This window comes from Mustela putorius, unplaced genomic scaffold (assembly GCF_011764305.1).
Source record: "Mustela putorius furo isolate JIRA1106 unplaced genomic scaffold, ASM1176430v1.1 tig00537254_pilon_pilon_pilon, whole genome shotgun sequence".
NCBI lineage: Eukaryota > Metazoa > Chordata > Mammalia > Carnivora > Mustelidae > Mustela > Mustela putorius.
The window spans coordinates 72,258-90,306 of NW_025422393.1; positions in this window are offsets into that span (position 1 = coordinate 72,258).

Here is an 18,049-nt window from a genome sequence, read left to right on the forward strand (position 1 = left end):
CCGGAAGACATCCAGCAATGTGAGGAAGCGTTTGTGGTTGTCAAACCTGGGTACAGGTGTTACTGGCATCTAGTAAGTAGAGGCTAGGGCTGCTGCAGCATCTGCCCTCCACAACAACAAATTCCGTGGCTCCAGTGTCCATAGTGCCGTGGCTGAGAAACTTTGCCCTAATGGGAATGGTTAGGGAGAATTACATAGAGTTATTTTGCAAAGTTGCAATTTAAACTTAAAGAAATGCATTATATTGTGATTTAAATTTTTTTCAACTCAGTTTGTGTGTGTGTGTGTGTTTTATTGTGGTAAAATGTAAGTAACATAAAAATTTAACCACTTTAACCATTGTTAAGTGTACGGTTCCGTGGCATTAAATACATTCACAGTGCAACTGTGTGATTCCACAAAGTACTCGGAGTCGTCAAACTCGGTCATCCCCATTCTGAAATACATTCATCTCATGAAGTACTACAGGAATCATTTCATGTAGGGGGGTATAATAAAGGAAGCTAGTTCCAGCCCTTTGGGAAAGCTAAAAAATAGGGAAGAAAATGAAGGTAATCCACATAAATGAGCTATAACAAGAAGCTACATGCTTCAGGGCTGGTGTAACGAAAGGGAAGAGAAATCTAGGAACTTAAAGGAAAGGCTCTCACGGGACTGGAGCTCAGACCTCCCTGGCCGGGCTGCCATCCAGCCACCGTTGATACCTCTGGAGGAGCTCAGATAAAGAGAGGCTGCCAGAGGCTGGAGACCCACCCAACTCTGCAATGGCAGCAACACTGACAACTGGTAGAGCCATCAGGAACACAGGATCAGGGAGAAATTTTCATCTTCCTTTCAATCCTGTCTTGATAATTTCTTCTAGTGCCTCCTACTGGCAAAATCAAAGAAAGAAAGAAGCCTTTCTGGGAAAGTAGTTGGCAGGATTCTAGCTACAGGATCTCGGAGAAAATTCCTGACTGGAATTGCAGCTGAAGCCCAAGAGGTACGTCACAGCACAGTATGTGTAAACTCCAACTGGAACGTGATATGCATCCCGATGCGCATCCACCATATTTCCCCTAGAAATTTCCCCACTGACTGTCTCAAATTGCCCCCAACTATCTGCCACCACACACTATGTCAAGACTGTTACCCTAATACAGAACTCTCTATTAGATCATCATGGTCACAAATACATATTTTACTGAGTAGTTCTAGATTTATCTACAGATTGTTTGAGCCTCTCTAAAATCAAACCATCCATCTGTAAAGCTGAATCTTCACACTGGCATTTTTTTTTTTTTTAAATAGAAAGGTCTTTGTGGTTTTATTTGATTTCTCAGCAGAGCATTTGGAAAAAAAAAAATAGAACAATTATTTGACTCTAGTGTGACCTATAATTGATTGATCTTACGAACTTCTCTGTGTTGCAACTCCCCTCGTCCAAATCTTTACTGTTATTTTTACCTAGAAATTATTACATGTTCTTCATCATTGTAGCCACTCCACTAGATCCACTTACCCAACTGTCCTTGCTTTGTGTTTGTTGAGCAGGTTACATCAAAATCTATCTACTGCACTTCTATACCCAGACAGCTGAATACAGCGCAGAAGGCACACACATGCTTCCCACTCTCCCTTTAGGTGTTGGGAATGATTTGATATTTATCTTTCTGTGTTCAAGTGAGGAGACAAGCTTAGGATGGCCCTCCTCCTCCGCCATCTTACCTCCCACTCTGCCAGTCTCAACTTAAATTTTAGTCACTAACTCAAGGGGGCTGGCTAACAAAAGACATGAACAGAAAACTCATAGAACAAAATAAATTAAAATTGCTAATAACGTACTAAACTGCACAATCTCTTCATGAATAAAGACAAGCAAATTAGAATTGCCAGATACCACTGTTATCAAGTTGGCAAAAGACAATAAGAGTTCATGATATCTGGTATGGGAAACAAGCAAAATCTTACACTTTTTATTTATTCACTTGATAACACATATTTACTGAGTTTCCTCCACATACCAAGCACATTTCTAGGCAATGAGAAAATAGCAGGAACCAAGATAGAGGTCTCTGGTTCAAGAAGGTAACATTTTAGTAGGGAGAAGGAAAACAAACACATAATGATAAGTCATATATTGATAAAAAGAAATATATCAGAGTGAAAGGATAGGTAATGATTGACAGAATAATATGTTCTCATAAGGTGGTCAGCACATACCTCTAAAAAACAGAAGCCCAAATTAAGTGAGAGAGCAAGCTATGTAAAAATTTGGGTCAGAGTGTCCCAGGCAGATAGGACAGCAAGTGCAAATGTCCTGAGGCAGGGGTATTTTTGGCCTATTGTCGATAGTGTAGTTACAGCAAAATGAAAGGGAAGGATAGTATCTGATGGGATCAGAGAAGTAGGAAAGTGTCAGGTCATGAAGGACATGATAATGAACTTATATTTAATTCAGATTCCTCTGAGATTTACATCATCCTTCTTGAAGGGAGTATACATAGGTACAAACTTCTTGAAAGGTCATTTAGTAATATTCATCAAAATTAAAAAGGCACAGATTCTCTGATCCAGCAGTTCCAGTTATAATTATTTATTCTCAGAAATACTATCACAAGTGTGAAAGGTTTATGGAAAAATTGTATTTCGGTGATGTGGGTAATAATAATAATAATAATGGAAATAAACTCAGTGTTTATTTATAGGTAGGTGACTATAGAATTTATCATCTGAATTGGGACAATTCTGAGAATGAACGAAAGAGCTGTTGACAATGATGCAAGGATATCATGCATAAACCAGAATTGGCCATGGAAAGCAGAAATGGTCCCTATCAATGGGAAATTGGTTCAAGGAATTATGTCCAAACAATAGAGTACTATATAGTTATAAAAAACATCGTTGTGACTATGATTTATCAATTTTCACAGAGACGGCCTTCACAAAATTCCAATTGGAAACAGACACATAATTTCTAGCTACATACAAGTAAGTCACGGGGATGTAATGTACAGCATAGGAATGTAAGCAATAACATTATAATAACTTTGGTAACAAATGGTAACTAGACTTACCACGGGGATCATTTTGTATTGTATAAAAATTTTAATCACTATGATGACACCTGAATCTAATAAAATATTGCATGTTAAATTTTTTTAAATGTGGAAGAGACATTAGAGAGAGGAGAAATAAATACACATACAAATAGGCTTTTCCAAGTTCGGAGAAGATAAGAAATTCAGTTAGCTTTGGAAAATGGGATATGGGGAAGAGAGGGAGAATTTTAATTTTTTAGACATTATTCTGAATTTTTGGAATTTTTGGCCCTAAGTGCACAAAATACAAAGCTAAAAAAATTCCATTCTTTGTATGTTCTCGCTTGTATTAAGAAGATCCACTGAATGGCTCATCAAATGTCTTTTTTTTCCCCCCCTTAAAACAACTTACTACAGCTACTGGTTTCCTTTCTCCTCTGTTAAAAACATGTGTTATTATTTTCCTTCGTTCATTTCAGGTCAATCAAATAAAATTTAAAAAAACATAGTAGAGGCTCTCTTAACCCATAGCCACTTAAGTGACTTGAATTATCCAAATTTTCTGTTTTTTTAGTGCAAATGGATCTCACTGCTAGGAGAAAAGTAAGCAAGTTTCTAATACACCTGCATATTTCTACTCCTACTAACAAGGTTGCATGCTTCCCAAACTTCGGTTGTGTTTATAACTAACTTGTTTAAGTTACTAGCATTTGTCCTAGTAATTATGTAATTTCATTAAGTATTACCTAGAAAAACCACATGATGTGGGTGTGTGTTTGTGTGGATGTGTATCAATGCAGTGTACTTTTACAAATAAAGTAGAAATAAGTGAAAAAAGAGAACAATATGGCAAACTGGGTGGGCATAAGAACTGTGAAATGAAACTTTGAGGGAGAATGTAAAGCATTTTTAATTTTCCACTCAGATTGCTCCAGAATATTTAAAATGTTTTACTTTATTTAAAGAAATCAAATTTGGAAATGACAAACACTGCCTTCATAAGTGTAGTGTGGTTTCCATGAACAAAATTCAATTTCAATAGAAAAGGCCTTGACCCCACTTCAAAGAAAGGTTGGCAAATAAAAATACACTCTATTTTTAAGTTAAAATACAGAGTTTGAAGTGGCTATGTATTTACTTATGATTTTCCTTTTCAGCTGACTTTTCCAATTAACATCCCCAACCCAAATTTCCCCATTTATTATTTTTTGGTCTTTATTTCTCTGACTCAACTACTTCTTTTTCCATTTCTGAAAAATTCCCTGAACTTGCATAATTGCCTTTAATGAACATTTATCTACCAATGAGTTAGAAAAAACAAGCAACAGCAAACTATCTCCAGCCCTGACCTCAGCCTTAAGCTTCATGATTTCATGTTTGCATGCTGTATCATTCATTTAAAGACTGGCATTCAATCCACCATCCAATAAATATTTACTGAATGCCTACTATACACAAGGAACTCTGCACTACACTTGTTAAACAGGGAGTGGAATTCTTCAAATAATTCAGATTAGTCAAGAAGAATAAATAATGAGTAACAGTTCCAACAGAAAGTACAGATTGGGACAAGACGTGTATGAGCTACTGGGGCAGGGAACAGCAAGGAGGGCTTTCTTATCCATCTCTGTACAAGCATCCCAAGCAGAACACATCCCAACCACATCAGTTGTTCAAGGTCTTTTCCATTTCAGTTGAAGTCCAAGTCAAGGGTGCCACTGTCAACCAGATGACTGAAGCATTAAGGTATATATCCAACTACAAACTTTGTTCTATCAATTTTATCACTTAAAGATTATTTGATCCCCTTCACCCCAACTCAAAATCCTTAATTCTGGTTATAATTTCTCTCCCTTAATTAATAAGATAGACTTATCTATGTTCTTCTGCTTTATTGAGGTATAATTGACTAATAAAATTGTAAGATGTTGGAACTGTACAATGCGATGATATGATATAGGTATACATTGGGAAAAACTTCCTCCTCTTAATTTACACATCCATTACCTCACATGTTTCTTTCTTCCTTCCTTCCTTGCTCGCTCTCTCCCTCCTTTCTTCTTTCCTTCCTTCCTTCCTTGATGAGAACATTTACACTTTACTCTCTTAGAAAATTTCAGTTATACAATACTGTTACTCCATACCTTCTTCATCTTATAGCAGAAAGTCTGTAGCTTTTTACTGATCTCTATGTCTCCCACTACACAACCACTTTTCTATTTTCTGCTTGGATGAGTTGGACATTCGGGTCTCATGTTCAAGGCTTTAATCCATTTTGAGTTGATTTTTGTGTTTGGTTTTAGAAAGGCGTCCATTTTCTCTCTTTTTTTTCTTCCTGCTTTTGGTTGTCCTGTTTTCCCAACATCATTTAATGAAGAGAACTGTCTTTTTTCCATTTTGTATTCTTGGTCCCTTTGTTGAAAATTTATTGACCATACATGCATGTGCTTATATCTGATCTCTCTATTCTGTTCTATTGATCTACATGTTTCTTTTTATGTCAGTACCATACTTTTTTGATCACTATAGCTATATAATATAGTTTGAAATCAGGAAGTAGGATGTCTGTAACTTTGTTCTTATTTATCAAGATTGCTCTGGATATTCAGGGTCTTTCATGGTACTACACAAATTTCAGAATTGTTTTTGTTTTGTTTTGATGAAAAGTGCCATTTGAATTCAATAGGGATTGCATTAAATCTATAGATTTTATGTTATCTGGACATTTAAAAAAAAGTAATTCTTCTGGCCTTCCAATACATTCTCCACTTTGGCACCCAGACTGCTCTTCCAAAAGGTAATTCTGGGCATGCCTCCCTTCTGTGTCTTTTCTCCATGACTCCCTACTGACTTCAGGGTGGAGATCAGCCTCATCTCTGATCATGCTTCTACCTGTACCTTTTCTTTCTTGTAATTATATTATAGTCTGACTGGGAATTAAGTTTTGGAACACTCTTACAGTAAGCCTGTTCTTTAAAAAAAATAATTTCCAACTAGTTTTTCTCATAACTTCTGCCTCTCAACAAATAGCAGCGCAGTTTCAATTTCCTCTGGATCCAACAGCAATGGATACATTGCAATTACAGATTTAGAAGCATGGCATGCCTTCATGGTTATGTAATTGAGTGATTATGTGGTCTAATTAGAGCTATCACCAACTTGGACTTGCGCCTTTGTTTCGTATGGCTCCCTTCCCTAGAATCAGGATAACAGCTCCTGGAGGGTAGAGCTTTGCAAAGAATGTTCAGGGCTTCTCTTAGACATAAGACTCAGAGCAGGACAATTAATATTATGTTCCACTAACTGGCACAATTATAAAGTTCTATTTTTATGTTACTCTTAGAAAATAATGAAGTTCACACTATATCCATGTATTTACTCATCTAATACATCTTCAGTGTCTATTACACAAGAAACATGACTCTGTGTGGTAGGAGTCAAATATGAATAGAGTGTAAACTCCACCTTAAATGGGAAGTGGAGAAAATATCTAAACAACTATTGTTTACTATTTTGTGCTAAGACGGAGGATAACACATTATCATATTATACTAACTATCATATTATACTAACATTTCTAACCTGAGATCTATATAGTAGTTAAAGAGAAAAATCTCTTTTTTTTTCACTTGTGAGGAACTATGAGAAAGAGATAAATAAAAAACAAAAATAAGGGGCTTCTGGGTGGCTCAGTCAGTTAAGCATCTGCCTTGGGCTCAGGTCATGATCTCAGGGTCGTGGGATGGAGCCCCACTTTGGGCTCCGTGCCCTCTGCTCTCTATTCCTCCCCTCCCTGGTGTGCAATCTCTCTTTCTCTCACTTTCAAATAAAATAAAATAAAATAAAATAATTAAATAAATAAATAAATAAATAAAATAAAAAATAAAATAAATCTTAAAAAAAACCCCAAAGAATAAAATAATAATAATAATAATACCCTGGTTCTTACCTTCAAAGAACTAGCAGTCCAGTGGACATGAATGATGAGGTTATTGAAACAGTCACGTAATTCAGTGACAGAGGGTAACTATGTTAAATAGTTTTGTGTGGAGACTCATGATGCTGTAAGAACAGTTAACAATGGGATTTGACCTTATCAGGGTTGGCCAGGGGAAGGCAAGATTGAGGAAGTGATGATGGAGCTTCATTCCAAAGAGTGGTTTAAGACTTTCCCAGACAGAGGGGAAGAGAAGGGTGAGCTCCTGGTAAAGAGGAAGACTGCACTGGAGACCCCTGGCAGGAAGCAACACAAAAACTCTCAAGTCCTAATAGGGCGATCCAATCCTCCAGAGACGGCAAGAGGGATGGAGGTATGGAGCAGGTTCTGAGCAACTGCTGATGGGTTTTAAGCAGGGACAGGTACAGCACATGTAGCACATCTGAACCGAAGAGAACAGAGATGGGAGGGCTATAAACAGATGTGTTTTCTAAGGATAATAACCTGCCCTGTGGAGAGCTGACTGGAAGGGACTGCAGTGCCTTCCAGTGAGGAGACCGACAGGAGGCTTTTACAAGGATCCAGGTATGACACGATGATGCCGTGCAACAGGATGGTACTAGGGCAGTTGAAGGTAAGTTAAAATTATGAAAATAATCAGGATGTAAAATTGTTGCAGCTCATTGGTGGGTGAGTTATAGACAGTGAGGAAAAAGTACATGCCTTGTTTTCTGATTTGGTAACACAGAAAGAGGGTACTACAGTTTTCTGAGATAGGGAACGCTCTATGCAAAAAGAACTCCTTAATTATCTGTCATATTCTTTTTCTCTTATTGTTTTAAATGGTAAATGGCAAACAGGTTCAAACCTGGATTTGAAAATATTAGACTCAATATTAATCGAAGTTCATTCTTCTAATTGTTCTTATAAGAAATTAAATCAATCTACCTTAAAACATCAGAAAGCACTTAATACATCATGTTCACATGAAACTGACAGTAACAGGCAAGGAGCCTATCGTGGGTTGGCATTGGAGCAAGCCCACAGCCCCATCAGCGGCTCATTGGCTTGATATGATCCAAATATAAAATATCCAGAAGATGATGCCAGAGTTTTGATTGTTAAACACAGGATTCTCAAGTTGCACTGACAACTTAGAGACAGATTTATGTCCTGAGCTCTGCATGCCAGGAGTTAAAAGCGAGAGGTAAGGTTTGAGTTCATTAATATGTCAGCTCTTATTAGGGCAGTTCAAACCTCTCAGATGATGGTGGCATGCGAGAATGTCTTTTCCTTCTAAGGAACCCATATTTGTGTTAACCACAAAATGAGTTACACTAAGTGATTCCTACTCTGTGATTTTAGAACTCTGTAAGCAGTCTAGAGAATAGATTTAATTCCTAAATTCAAAGGCAAGGGAATCCTCTGAATTAATTATCCATGTTAAAGATTTGGTAAGTGGGTACTATATATTTTAATTGAAAAATAATTGCAGTCTTGGTATCAAATCACTTTTATGTTAAAGAGGCTGCATATAATAATTATTTGAAGCTCCTTTCTGATTTCCAAAGAAAAATGGATAATATGAACAGTGAAGAAGGTGAACTAGATAATGATAGTGATGCTATTGATAATGACCATGAACCCTAGTAAAGAGTCTGCCTACTGCCATAACACGGCACATGGATTAGCTCCTTAGTCCTCTTAAGAATCCTTAGGGGCAGATACTGTTATTCCCATTTTACATGTGATAGGGAAACTGAGGCACAGAGCCATTACGCAGTTTACGCAGGTGAGCAAGATTTAAACCTTGGTAGTCTCACGTCAGAATCTGTCATGTGCCCCCTCTATCATCCTTCTTAATAGTAATTTTATTTTAGAATCACTAAACTCCTCCAGTGTTATAGTATATGTCACAAGTTTTGAATGGAAATGAGGAGAGGGACAAAACATTCCCTTCCCTGATGTATCCTACTGTGAAAACCCTAAAACAAAGTAATCAGGAAACACTATACTAATACAAGTTTGAAGTGAAATTTTTCCCCCTTCTAGTAAAACGCTCCTCTATAATTTACTACAAGGCAGGGATTCTAGTGGAATTCAGAACAGAAATATTTAAATTCAATCATTGAAAATTTAGAGTTGACTTTTTATCTCTGTGCTGCATTGTACACTGTGATCTGAAACGTGAGAGCATGCTGAGAGGGATAATTTATAAATGGCTTTTCTTCTGGAGGGGAAGAGAGAAAGAAAGGGGGGTTGGGGAAAGAAAGAAAGAGGAAGGAAGGAAGGAAGGAAATGCAAATTGTTGTGGGATCCTAAATGTAACGTTCAATTCCCAACAGTGGCTTTGGGTTGTTCTTTAGACTGCTCATCTGAGCTCATTAATTATTGTTTCAGTATTTTTTGTTTGTTTTTCTTCTTGGGGAAATGGAGATGCAATGTTGTGTCTTGGGGAAGGTTTGCTTCTGGTGGAAGACGGGGTGGGTAGCTCAGTCCCACCACTTAGCAGCTATAGGACTTAAACAAGGTATAGTTACTTCATTGTTTACTGGCCTCACATGCAAAATGGAGATTTTAATTGTGACTACATTTAAGCTGTTTTGTTTTTTTTTAAGATTTTATTTATTTATTTGACAGAGAGAGATCACAAGCAGGCAGAGAGGCAGGCAGAGAGAGAGGAGGAAGCAGGCTCCCTGCTGAGCAGAGAGCCCGATGTGGGACTCGATCCCAGGACCCTGAGATCATGACCTGAGCTGAAGGCAGCGGCTTAACGCACTGAGCCACTCAGGCGCCCCCATTTAAGCTGTTTTGAAGATTAAATTATATTTGATAATATGACTTATCAATAATTATATATATTATAATGTATGATACATTCAAAATTAAACAGTAATCATATAAATATCTAAAATATATGATATATAAATATTAAACATTTAATCAATGTTAAATCACTACCTCAAGCTCTTAAAGCAGAGTCTGACACATGATAATGTTCAAGAGATTCTCCTGTCACCTGACCATAATGTAATATTTTGGTAGGGTCTGAAATAAGAACCCAGGATGTTATTTATTCATTAAAAACATGCTAACTCTGGGAGATAGTAAAAATGTGTCTTTTAGATTTCTAGACTTTTAAAAAACACATATTTTGTATAATAAAAACAACTGGGAGGAACTTAAATTTAAATACTTCATTTTCTAATTAAAAACTGCTCATGGGTTATATTGACTGCAAACACAGTAAAGAGAGATGGTTTTCCAGACAGCAGCCTGCAGGCTATGACTGAGTGGCTGCCCACGACCCCAGGCTGTGCACTAAAGCTCTGACTGCTTTGTGTCAAAGCAAAAGAGTAATTGACATGCTAGGAAACACAGGCTGAAAAATGACCTTGATTTTCACTTTGTCCCTGATGACTCAGCAGGATAGTTGATGCTGTTATCCTTTACCTGGTTGAATCAAGACCATAAAACAGTTTTTCAAAACAAATCAGCAACATCCTCATGAGAATATGTTGAGCAAATATCTCATGTATGTATATTACTCTTTTTTAGTATTTTAATTTCATGGATTGATATGAACAAATATAAATGCAATTGTTCAGTGGTTGTTTGCCTGCATTCTAAATAAAATGCTATAAATTATATATGTGTACACACACACACACACACACACATTTTGTTTAAAAAAAAAAACCCATACACTTGAAAGCCATTATTGTAATATGCCATATTCTACCTAACAATGATACCAAAACTCTATGATCTGATATTTTAGATGTTTTTAGTTTGCACACTGAATTTAGTAATTAAGTTATGTGTGTGTTTTTTTTTTTTTCATTTCTTTTTCTCACCAAAATCTAGTGTTTCATGACATTTTACTCATTGCATTATATGCCATGGAACAGAATTCTTAGAGGGAACATTATGAGTGGATTTTTCTACAGTGAGATTTACAGACCTGAAAACTCATTATCTTAAGGTCTTTCCTCACAATAGCACATTAGCCAGCCAGATTTGGCATATATCTTTATATATTCTGACCTTGTTGGCATCCTCTTATGTTTTTATAGTCACCGGGTGTTGCTGCTAAAATCTGTAGCTAATAAATTATGGTTGGATTTCCTGCTCGGGCAGGATCTGTGTTAACATAAAAGATAGAAGTAGAAAGTTTATTTTAACATTAGTCGATAAGTTGTCAGGTGGTATTAAGCAATATTATTGTCGCTGCATATGATGCAAACTACAGTAAGTTGAAAATAATCATGTCATTAATGTAACTAGTACATTTGAGAGTCAAAGCAGTTTAAATTTTTCAGTTAAATTTTTGTCATGGCATCTATTACCACCTTTACTATAGCAATGTTTTATTCTTGCTTGGATGGTAAAAATAAATTGAGCATTAAAATAATGAATTTAATATTTTTCATGCATCTTGGGAACTAACATTTAAAAGAGAATTTGAGTGGATAGTTACTAGGCATAGACTGCTAGCATTCATGGAAACTTCACACTGCACTTAGACCAATAGAAGCACATTTGAGAGGCAGAGGGCTCAGCAGGTGTGAGACAAAGGCCCTACTAAATGGTGAGACAAAGGCACTACTAAATGGTGAAGTAGGGATTATGACCAAGAACAGGAAAGTTCCCTGTTCTTCGAAAGGGGCAACTTCTATTTAGTCAATTGCTACCATACAGAAATGCTGGCTCAGTATGGTCAACTGATCCAATTTCTGTTAAGAGGAAATTAGATTCTGTGTGAAATCATTTATATCTTAAAAATCAGCAATGAATTAAAGACTTAAACATTGTGGGTGCTAAACAACGCAAATCAGATGAAGTTGTTTATGGCCATGATAAAGTTTATGGGTTACCAGTTAGGCAATCTGTTGAGAATAACGGTTAATACAAATGAGGTTACTGATGCCCAGAGAAATTCAGTAACTTCCCCAAACTAATGAAATCATATCATGGTAACTCAGGCAATCCCAAATTACTATCTTCTGCTCATGTGACTTCATTTTATTTTCCTTATCATTCCATGATACAATTTGTAACAAGTTATATAGTCAATCTGAATTAAGTAATTCTCTGTGTGTGTCATACACCAGTGTTTCAGTGAAGAATCATCCTAAACATTGTGTTGGGTTCTTGCCCATTACCTCGTTTGATTCTCCCCATGGGCATCCCTGTATTAGGAAGGGAACCCAGAAACTTGCATATGGTGAAACAAAAATAAAGGAGTATCAGGCCTAGAGTACAGAATTTGAAAAGTTTAAAACCTAGGATGTGTCCTTCTACTTTTTTTTTTTTTAAGATTTTTATTTATTTATTTGAGAGAGAAAAAGAGAGAGTGAGCGAGACAAGCAGGGGGAGGGGCAGACAATGAGGGAGAAGCCACCAACCTGCTGAGCAGAGAGCCCCATATGATGCGGGCTTGATCCCAGCACCCTGAGATCATGACCTGAGCCCAAGGCAGAGGCTTAACCCACTGAGCCACCCAAGCACAGTAGGCTTTGTTCTAATGTGCTGTTTAAGTGAAAGGTTGGTGTATTTTATTTTCTATTTTGCAGCAGAATTTGGTAATTATCATTGTATTAACCTACCAAAAGTTTCTGTTGTTTTTCAAACTGTTTTTATGCCTATTATCTAATTTGCTTTGATGAGTAAGGGATAACCAATGAGAGGCAGTTAAGAGTGTTTCTCTACTTACCCTTTTGAAACTCCATTCACATATTCCTTTTTTTATTGGCTTCTCTACTTCAAGTCTCTATCATTTGTGTGCTTCTCTAGTAAATAACTTTATGCTTACTTTTTTCATCGTTTAGACAATTCCTCAGGTTTTCAGTTAATTTTCTATCCTGTATTTTCTTAACTCATTAATATTCACTCCACTGTTTTTTTATCAAATTACTTTCAAACTAAGAAGAGGGAAAAAATAGAAAAATAAATGTTCCCTAAAATAAAATGACAGTAGAGAAAGGCATTAGGCAATATAAAATTACATGGCACTGTTGTCAGAATTACAGAGATGTTGCGATATGTTCATTCTTCTCAACCCTGCTATATAAATGTCTTTCGTTTCCTAGAGTATGAATCAAGTTTGCACAGAAATACTAGTTAGTCATAACCTCAGAACATAGAACCGTATGTCATAATTTACTTTGAAAATCCCAAAATTTGCTTTATGGCATACAATAGACAGATGCTATTGATAAACACTCATAGTATGTAACAGAATTAGCCAATTTAATGTTGAGGGTCTTCTCATTATAGAATCATTTGCTATTTATTGAAGTATTATGCTTTAAAATGACTTCATCTGATATTCAAAAATGTCATATGGTCTTCCATAGCTGCTCATGGACATGTAAAGTAAATTGCTCTTTTCCTTTCTTTGATGATAACTGAATGCAAAATGCATCTGCCCGAACAGTGTCTACCAATCCATCTGATATATTGGCACAAATATACACATTCTGTAGCATCTGAAATATTAAGGTAAAGTGTAATCTTACTTCCTGAAACTGTAAAACTGTAATGTGGTGATTTGGATGATAGAAAGCCTATGGAAACCTGTGTTCCCTTATAATTATGAGTCATTTCAACTGATATGATCTACCATCAAGAAAATTACTTAAAATTGTCAAACAAAAGAACCAGGAAGCACAGAATTGAACTGTTTTAAGTTAGGATTCTAAAAAGAGACAGCTAAGGTAAGATAATAACAAGTCTTTAAATCTCCTTAGATCTCACGGGCAAACCACCATCACCATCGCCGTGTTTTAGTCCCTAACATGCCAAACTGGCAGTAGGCAACTTTGAGCTGATATTTTTATTTTTTTAAATCTTAGTTGGCACTTTGATAAAGAACACTTTTCTTACCTTATTCCTGTCCCAGCAGACTTGTATACCTGTCTTGGCATCTGCTAGAGACTAAGGACACCACTGATAAGAGAGTGTAGGGTAAGTAGCTGTATGGCTCTCATCTGCTTTTTTTTGCTTGTTGAGGATTATTTCATCCTCCCCCAACAATGTCTACTTTTTTTTTTTTAAGTTATCTCTATTTCCTCGCTGGCTTTATTTATAAGGGCATATTTCTTCTCCCTTAGAAATAAGTTTCATTTAGGTTGGTGACCTCATCCTAGGAATACTTAGTTTGCCTACTCAGATCTTGGCATAGTAATTGAATATAGTACATCCTTAGTGGCTTGAAGACCAAATAGGATAAAGATATTCTAAAATGTTAAGTATTAAGAATAATAAGCAAACTGGGGGTCAGTAGAATTTTGATATTTCAAGTAAGATGTAAAGCCTGATGATTTCTGAAATGAATAAACATGGAAGTTTACTTTTCCTCAATGTTATAGGCTTTGTGCATGTTTCGAAGAATTAATTTGTTCTTAGATTTCCAATCTCTATTTTGAAATAAGCTGAAGAGTCTCATACCCTTAACCTTGAAATATAGTTATGTGTATTGCTTTCTGAAGTATAAGGATGTATCATCATTGTTAGAAATAAAGTAAAAAAACTATGTATGACCTTGTGAATGGAACTAGAAAACTTAGTGAAGATTCAAGATGATTCCCATTATTTCTGAGTACCTACGGGTATCCACAGGAATCTTTGGGTGACATTTTACTAAATTCAGTAAAATAGAAATGTAAGTTTTACATATTACAAGGAAGTATAATTCAATAAATTTTCAAGATATTGAAATAGTAACATAGAGCTCATAGCTCTTTGAATGATTACCAATTCTATTTCTGACTTTATATTATTGAGAAATTCTCCCACATGTGAACAAGGAGATATGTATTGTATAAGGATATTTCCAGGAATAAAATACTTAATAATAAAAAATTTCAATCCTCACCATTACGTAAGTGCATGAAATTTAATACATGTAAAATGGAATAGTATACAGCACAGACAAGTTGTCAATTTAATCTGTGTAAGAGATTTCAAAATGTAATATTGAGTTTAACTATAACATGTGGAATGATAGATGAAAGTTGAAACTATTTATGTAATATGAATATGCAAACACAAAAAAGCCAACATTATGTATGAGTATGCACACATAAAATATGCATGTAAAATATGAATGTATTTTGCACTTAAAATGGATTGGAAGGATTTAAGTAATACTCATAGTAAGGATTCTCTGGAAAGAGGGAAGGAGATTTGGATTTAGCATGGCAATAAAGGGGATTTAGATATATCAACTGTCTGTCTTTCTATTTAAAAAGACTAGAAAAGTATACAAATATGGCTGCTAATTCTTGGTCATAGGGATTATGTTTATATTTTCCTTTTGTATTTGAAAACAAAAGTTTTCAGAAATTTCAGAGTTAGTACTACTACTTCTATATAAATTATTATTTTTTCTCAGTTACAATTTAGAAAAGGATCATCAACAGTAAAAAGAACCAAGCACAAGTTAGTCACATGGTGAGTCTAGAGTAATGGAAATATCTTTGTACCAACCTATGTCTAGACCACCTTTGCTAATGTAACGGTTTGGCTTTGTTTAGTAGAGGTGATAGACTCAGATATGGTAATGCTTTTCCTGCAACTCAGTAAGTCATTAAATATTTATAAAAGGTAAATTTCAGTGTCAGTAACACTTTTTCTAAATGGTATAGCAAATGGGAGGCCTGAATTCTTGCTCTATCTATGCTTTTAATCCCTACTCTGGAAAATGGGACCAGTGACCAATAATTTTTAAGCAGAACTTTCAACTTTTATGATTCTGCTTTCCTGTACAACTCAGTAATGTCCACAGTAGATCCTATTCCACTCATGTCCATGTCCAGGTTCCCTACACATTTCCCTAGAATTTGGTGTGACATGAAAGAGTTGAGAATGAATTCATTTTAAGTAACTGTTGTGGCCCTAACATTTCATAGATGTTACTTACTCGGTTCTTAAAACATTCTTAAAGAGCAAATTCTGTTTTCTCCATTGCCACGAAAAAGGACTGGGGTTCATGGAGGTCAATTCATGATTAGAATATAGACACTAACCCCCTCGCCTACTTATTAAATAGGAAAGTACATTCAGAGCTCTCATTAAAAAATCTGGTCACCAGAATTCATGCAGTGATTTAAATGTCATGGTACAGTTATTACCATCTTACCCCTCACCATTTAGCTGCCTAAGAAACAAGGGTGACATATTTAAGGATTAAGTAGATGCTTGAAAGGGGACTTTGAGTTTGTATTTTTAAAAAAGGGTATCTATATTCAAGTGATCGAAAGATCCACCTTTACCTCTACTCTGTTGAGAATCTGATTTAGAGAAAAAGGTTAGAGGCATGGCTCTTTAAACACATTATGTTCATCTAGTGACTCTGGAAATAGGTAAATGACAAGGTGATTGAGCAAATGCTAGGCCTCCCAGCTCACTGAAAGCTGATAGCTATTTTGCATACTTTTGCCCACCATTTGCCCAAGCCAAGGGAGCAATTGATGTCTTAAGTATTGTTTGCTTGGGTACCAAACCACACACATACCTGTTCCTCCTGTTGAGTGTAATTGAACCTCATTTGATGGGCAAAGTGGGGAAACAGTTCAGTAAACCTTCTGGGACTCATCTGTACAATTACCTTCAAAAATAACTTTACATGGAGAAAGGTAAAATTATGGCAAGAGAATTGGGTCAGTTCAAGTAGTTGGTTTGGGGAGCAGGTGAAGTATTTAAGGAAGCAAAATAAAATAATTTAACTATCTCTGAAAGTTTTTAATTTGATGTCTACATAAATTTCTAACAAGCATATTATAAAACCTCTGATGTGACTGTTGTAGCTCAGAGTATAAAAGATACATATGTTTTCTTTTTAACAATTTGTGTATTTAGCTGAATAAAAAAATTAAAATAGATTTAGTAGATCTGTGTTCTAACTGTTCACCTTGTTAAATTATGTTGTAAGTTATGTTGTAAGTTTTCCAATGCTATATCATTTAAGGGTTTTTTTTTTAATTTTTATTTTTTCTTGAAAAAAAATGGGGTTATTAAAAGTAGCTACTTGCCAGTAACTAACCCAGCATGCAAAACATATTTGTCTTGGCCCGTTCCCAATCCAATTAAGTCAGAATCCCTGGGGGTCGAACCCAGGCAATTGGCCTTTACAAATCATACCAGGCATTGCCAGTTCTAATGTGCAGCTAACATAGAGAACCACTGATAAAATTTATCATTGTACTGACCATCTGAAGCTTGCTATCTTGCTAGAGTATATAACACTCCTATTCCCTCCACAAGTATCTCCAAACAACTGACTATATTATACTGCAAATAAAGGGGAAGAGCAACTAAACCAATCTGAGAACATTCAACTATGTTGGTTTCATTGAAGTAAACTTAAGGAGAGGTAAATGGATCTCAAAAGAGATCATGTTTATTTTTTCTCTCTCTTAATAGATTATTTTACTAATGAAATAATTTAAGACATTACTTAGTGAGCTACCATTTTACAGCTGCAGCCAAGCCATGTTTTATTTTGTTTTTACTTAAGAAGATACTGCCACATCCCGTTATTCCATATGTGGTTATTAGTAGATGCATTAAACAGGTCTTCCAAATACACTGTTTTAAACAACCTATTAGTACCATATGATATACAGTATCTATTGATCTATTATTTTTCCAAAATGAGTCTCATTTCATTCCATAAGAATAAAGTTAAATAAAATATACTATTACACCTGCACTGTTCTTTATTTATAATTTCCTATTTGTATAGCATTATCCTATATACCTTTGACAACTTAAATACTAATTTTATATATTATTACAATCGTAGTTTGTCAAAAATTTTTCAAAAAGTGGATAACTGATTACTAATCCCCGATGTACATATGTTGCAAGTACACACAAGTAATATATATTAGTTCAATACAGTGAAAATGAAAGAAACAATTGTTGAGGGGTACACATAGTAGAGTCACAATTCTGAGAGAGAAAAAGGCATGGTAGAACATCATCATTATTATATACCAAAACATGAGGAAGGCAAAGAGATCTAAATAATTTTTTTGCACAAATTATTTCCCTGTGATTTCTATTGTTTCTATGATCTTAATTT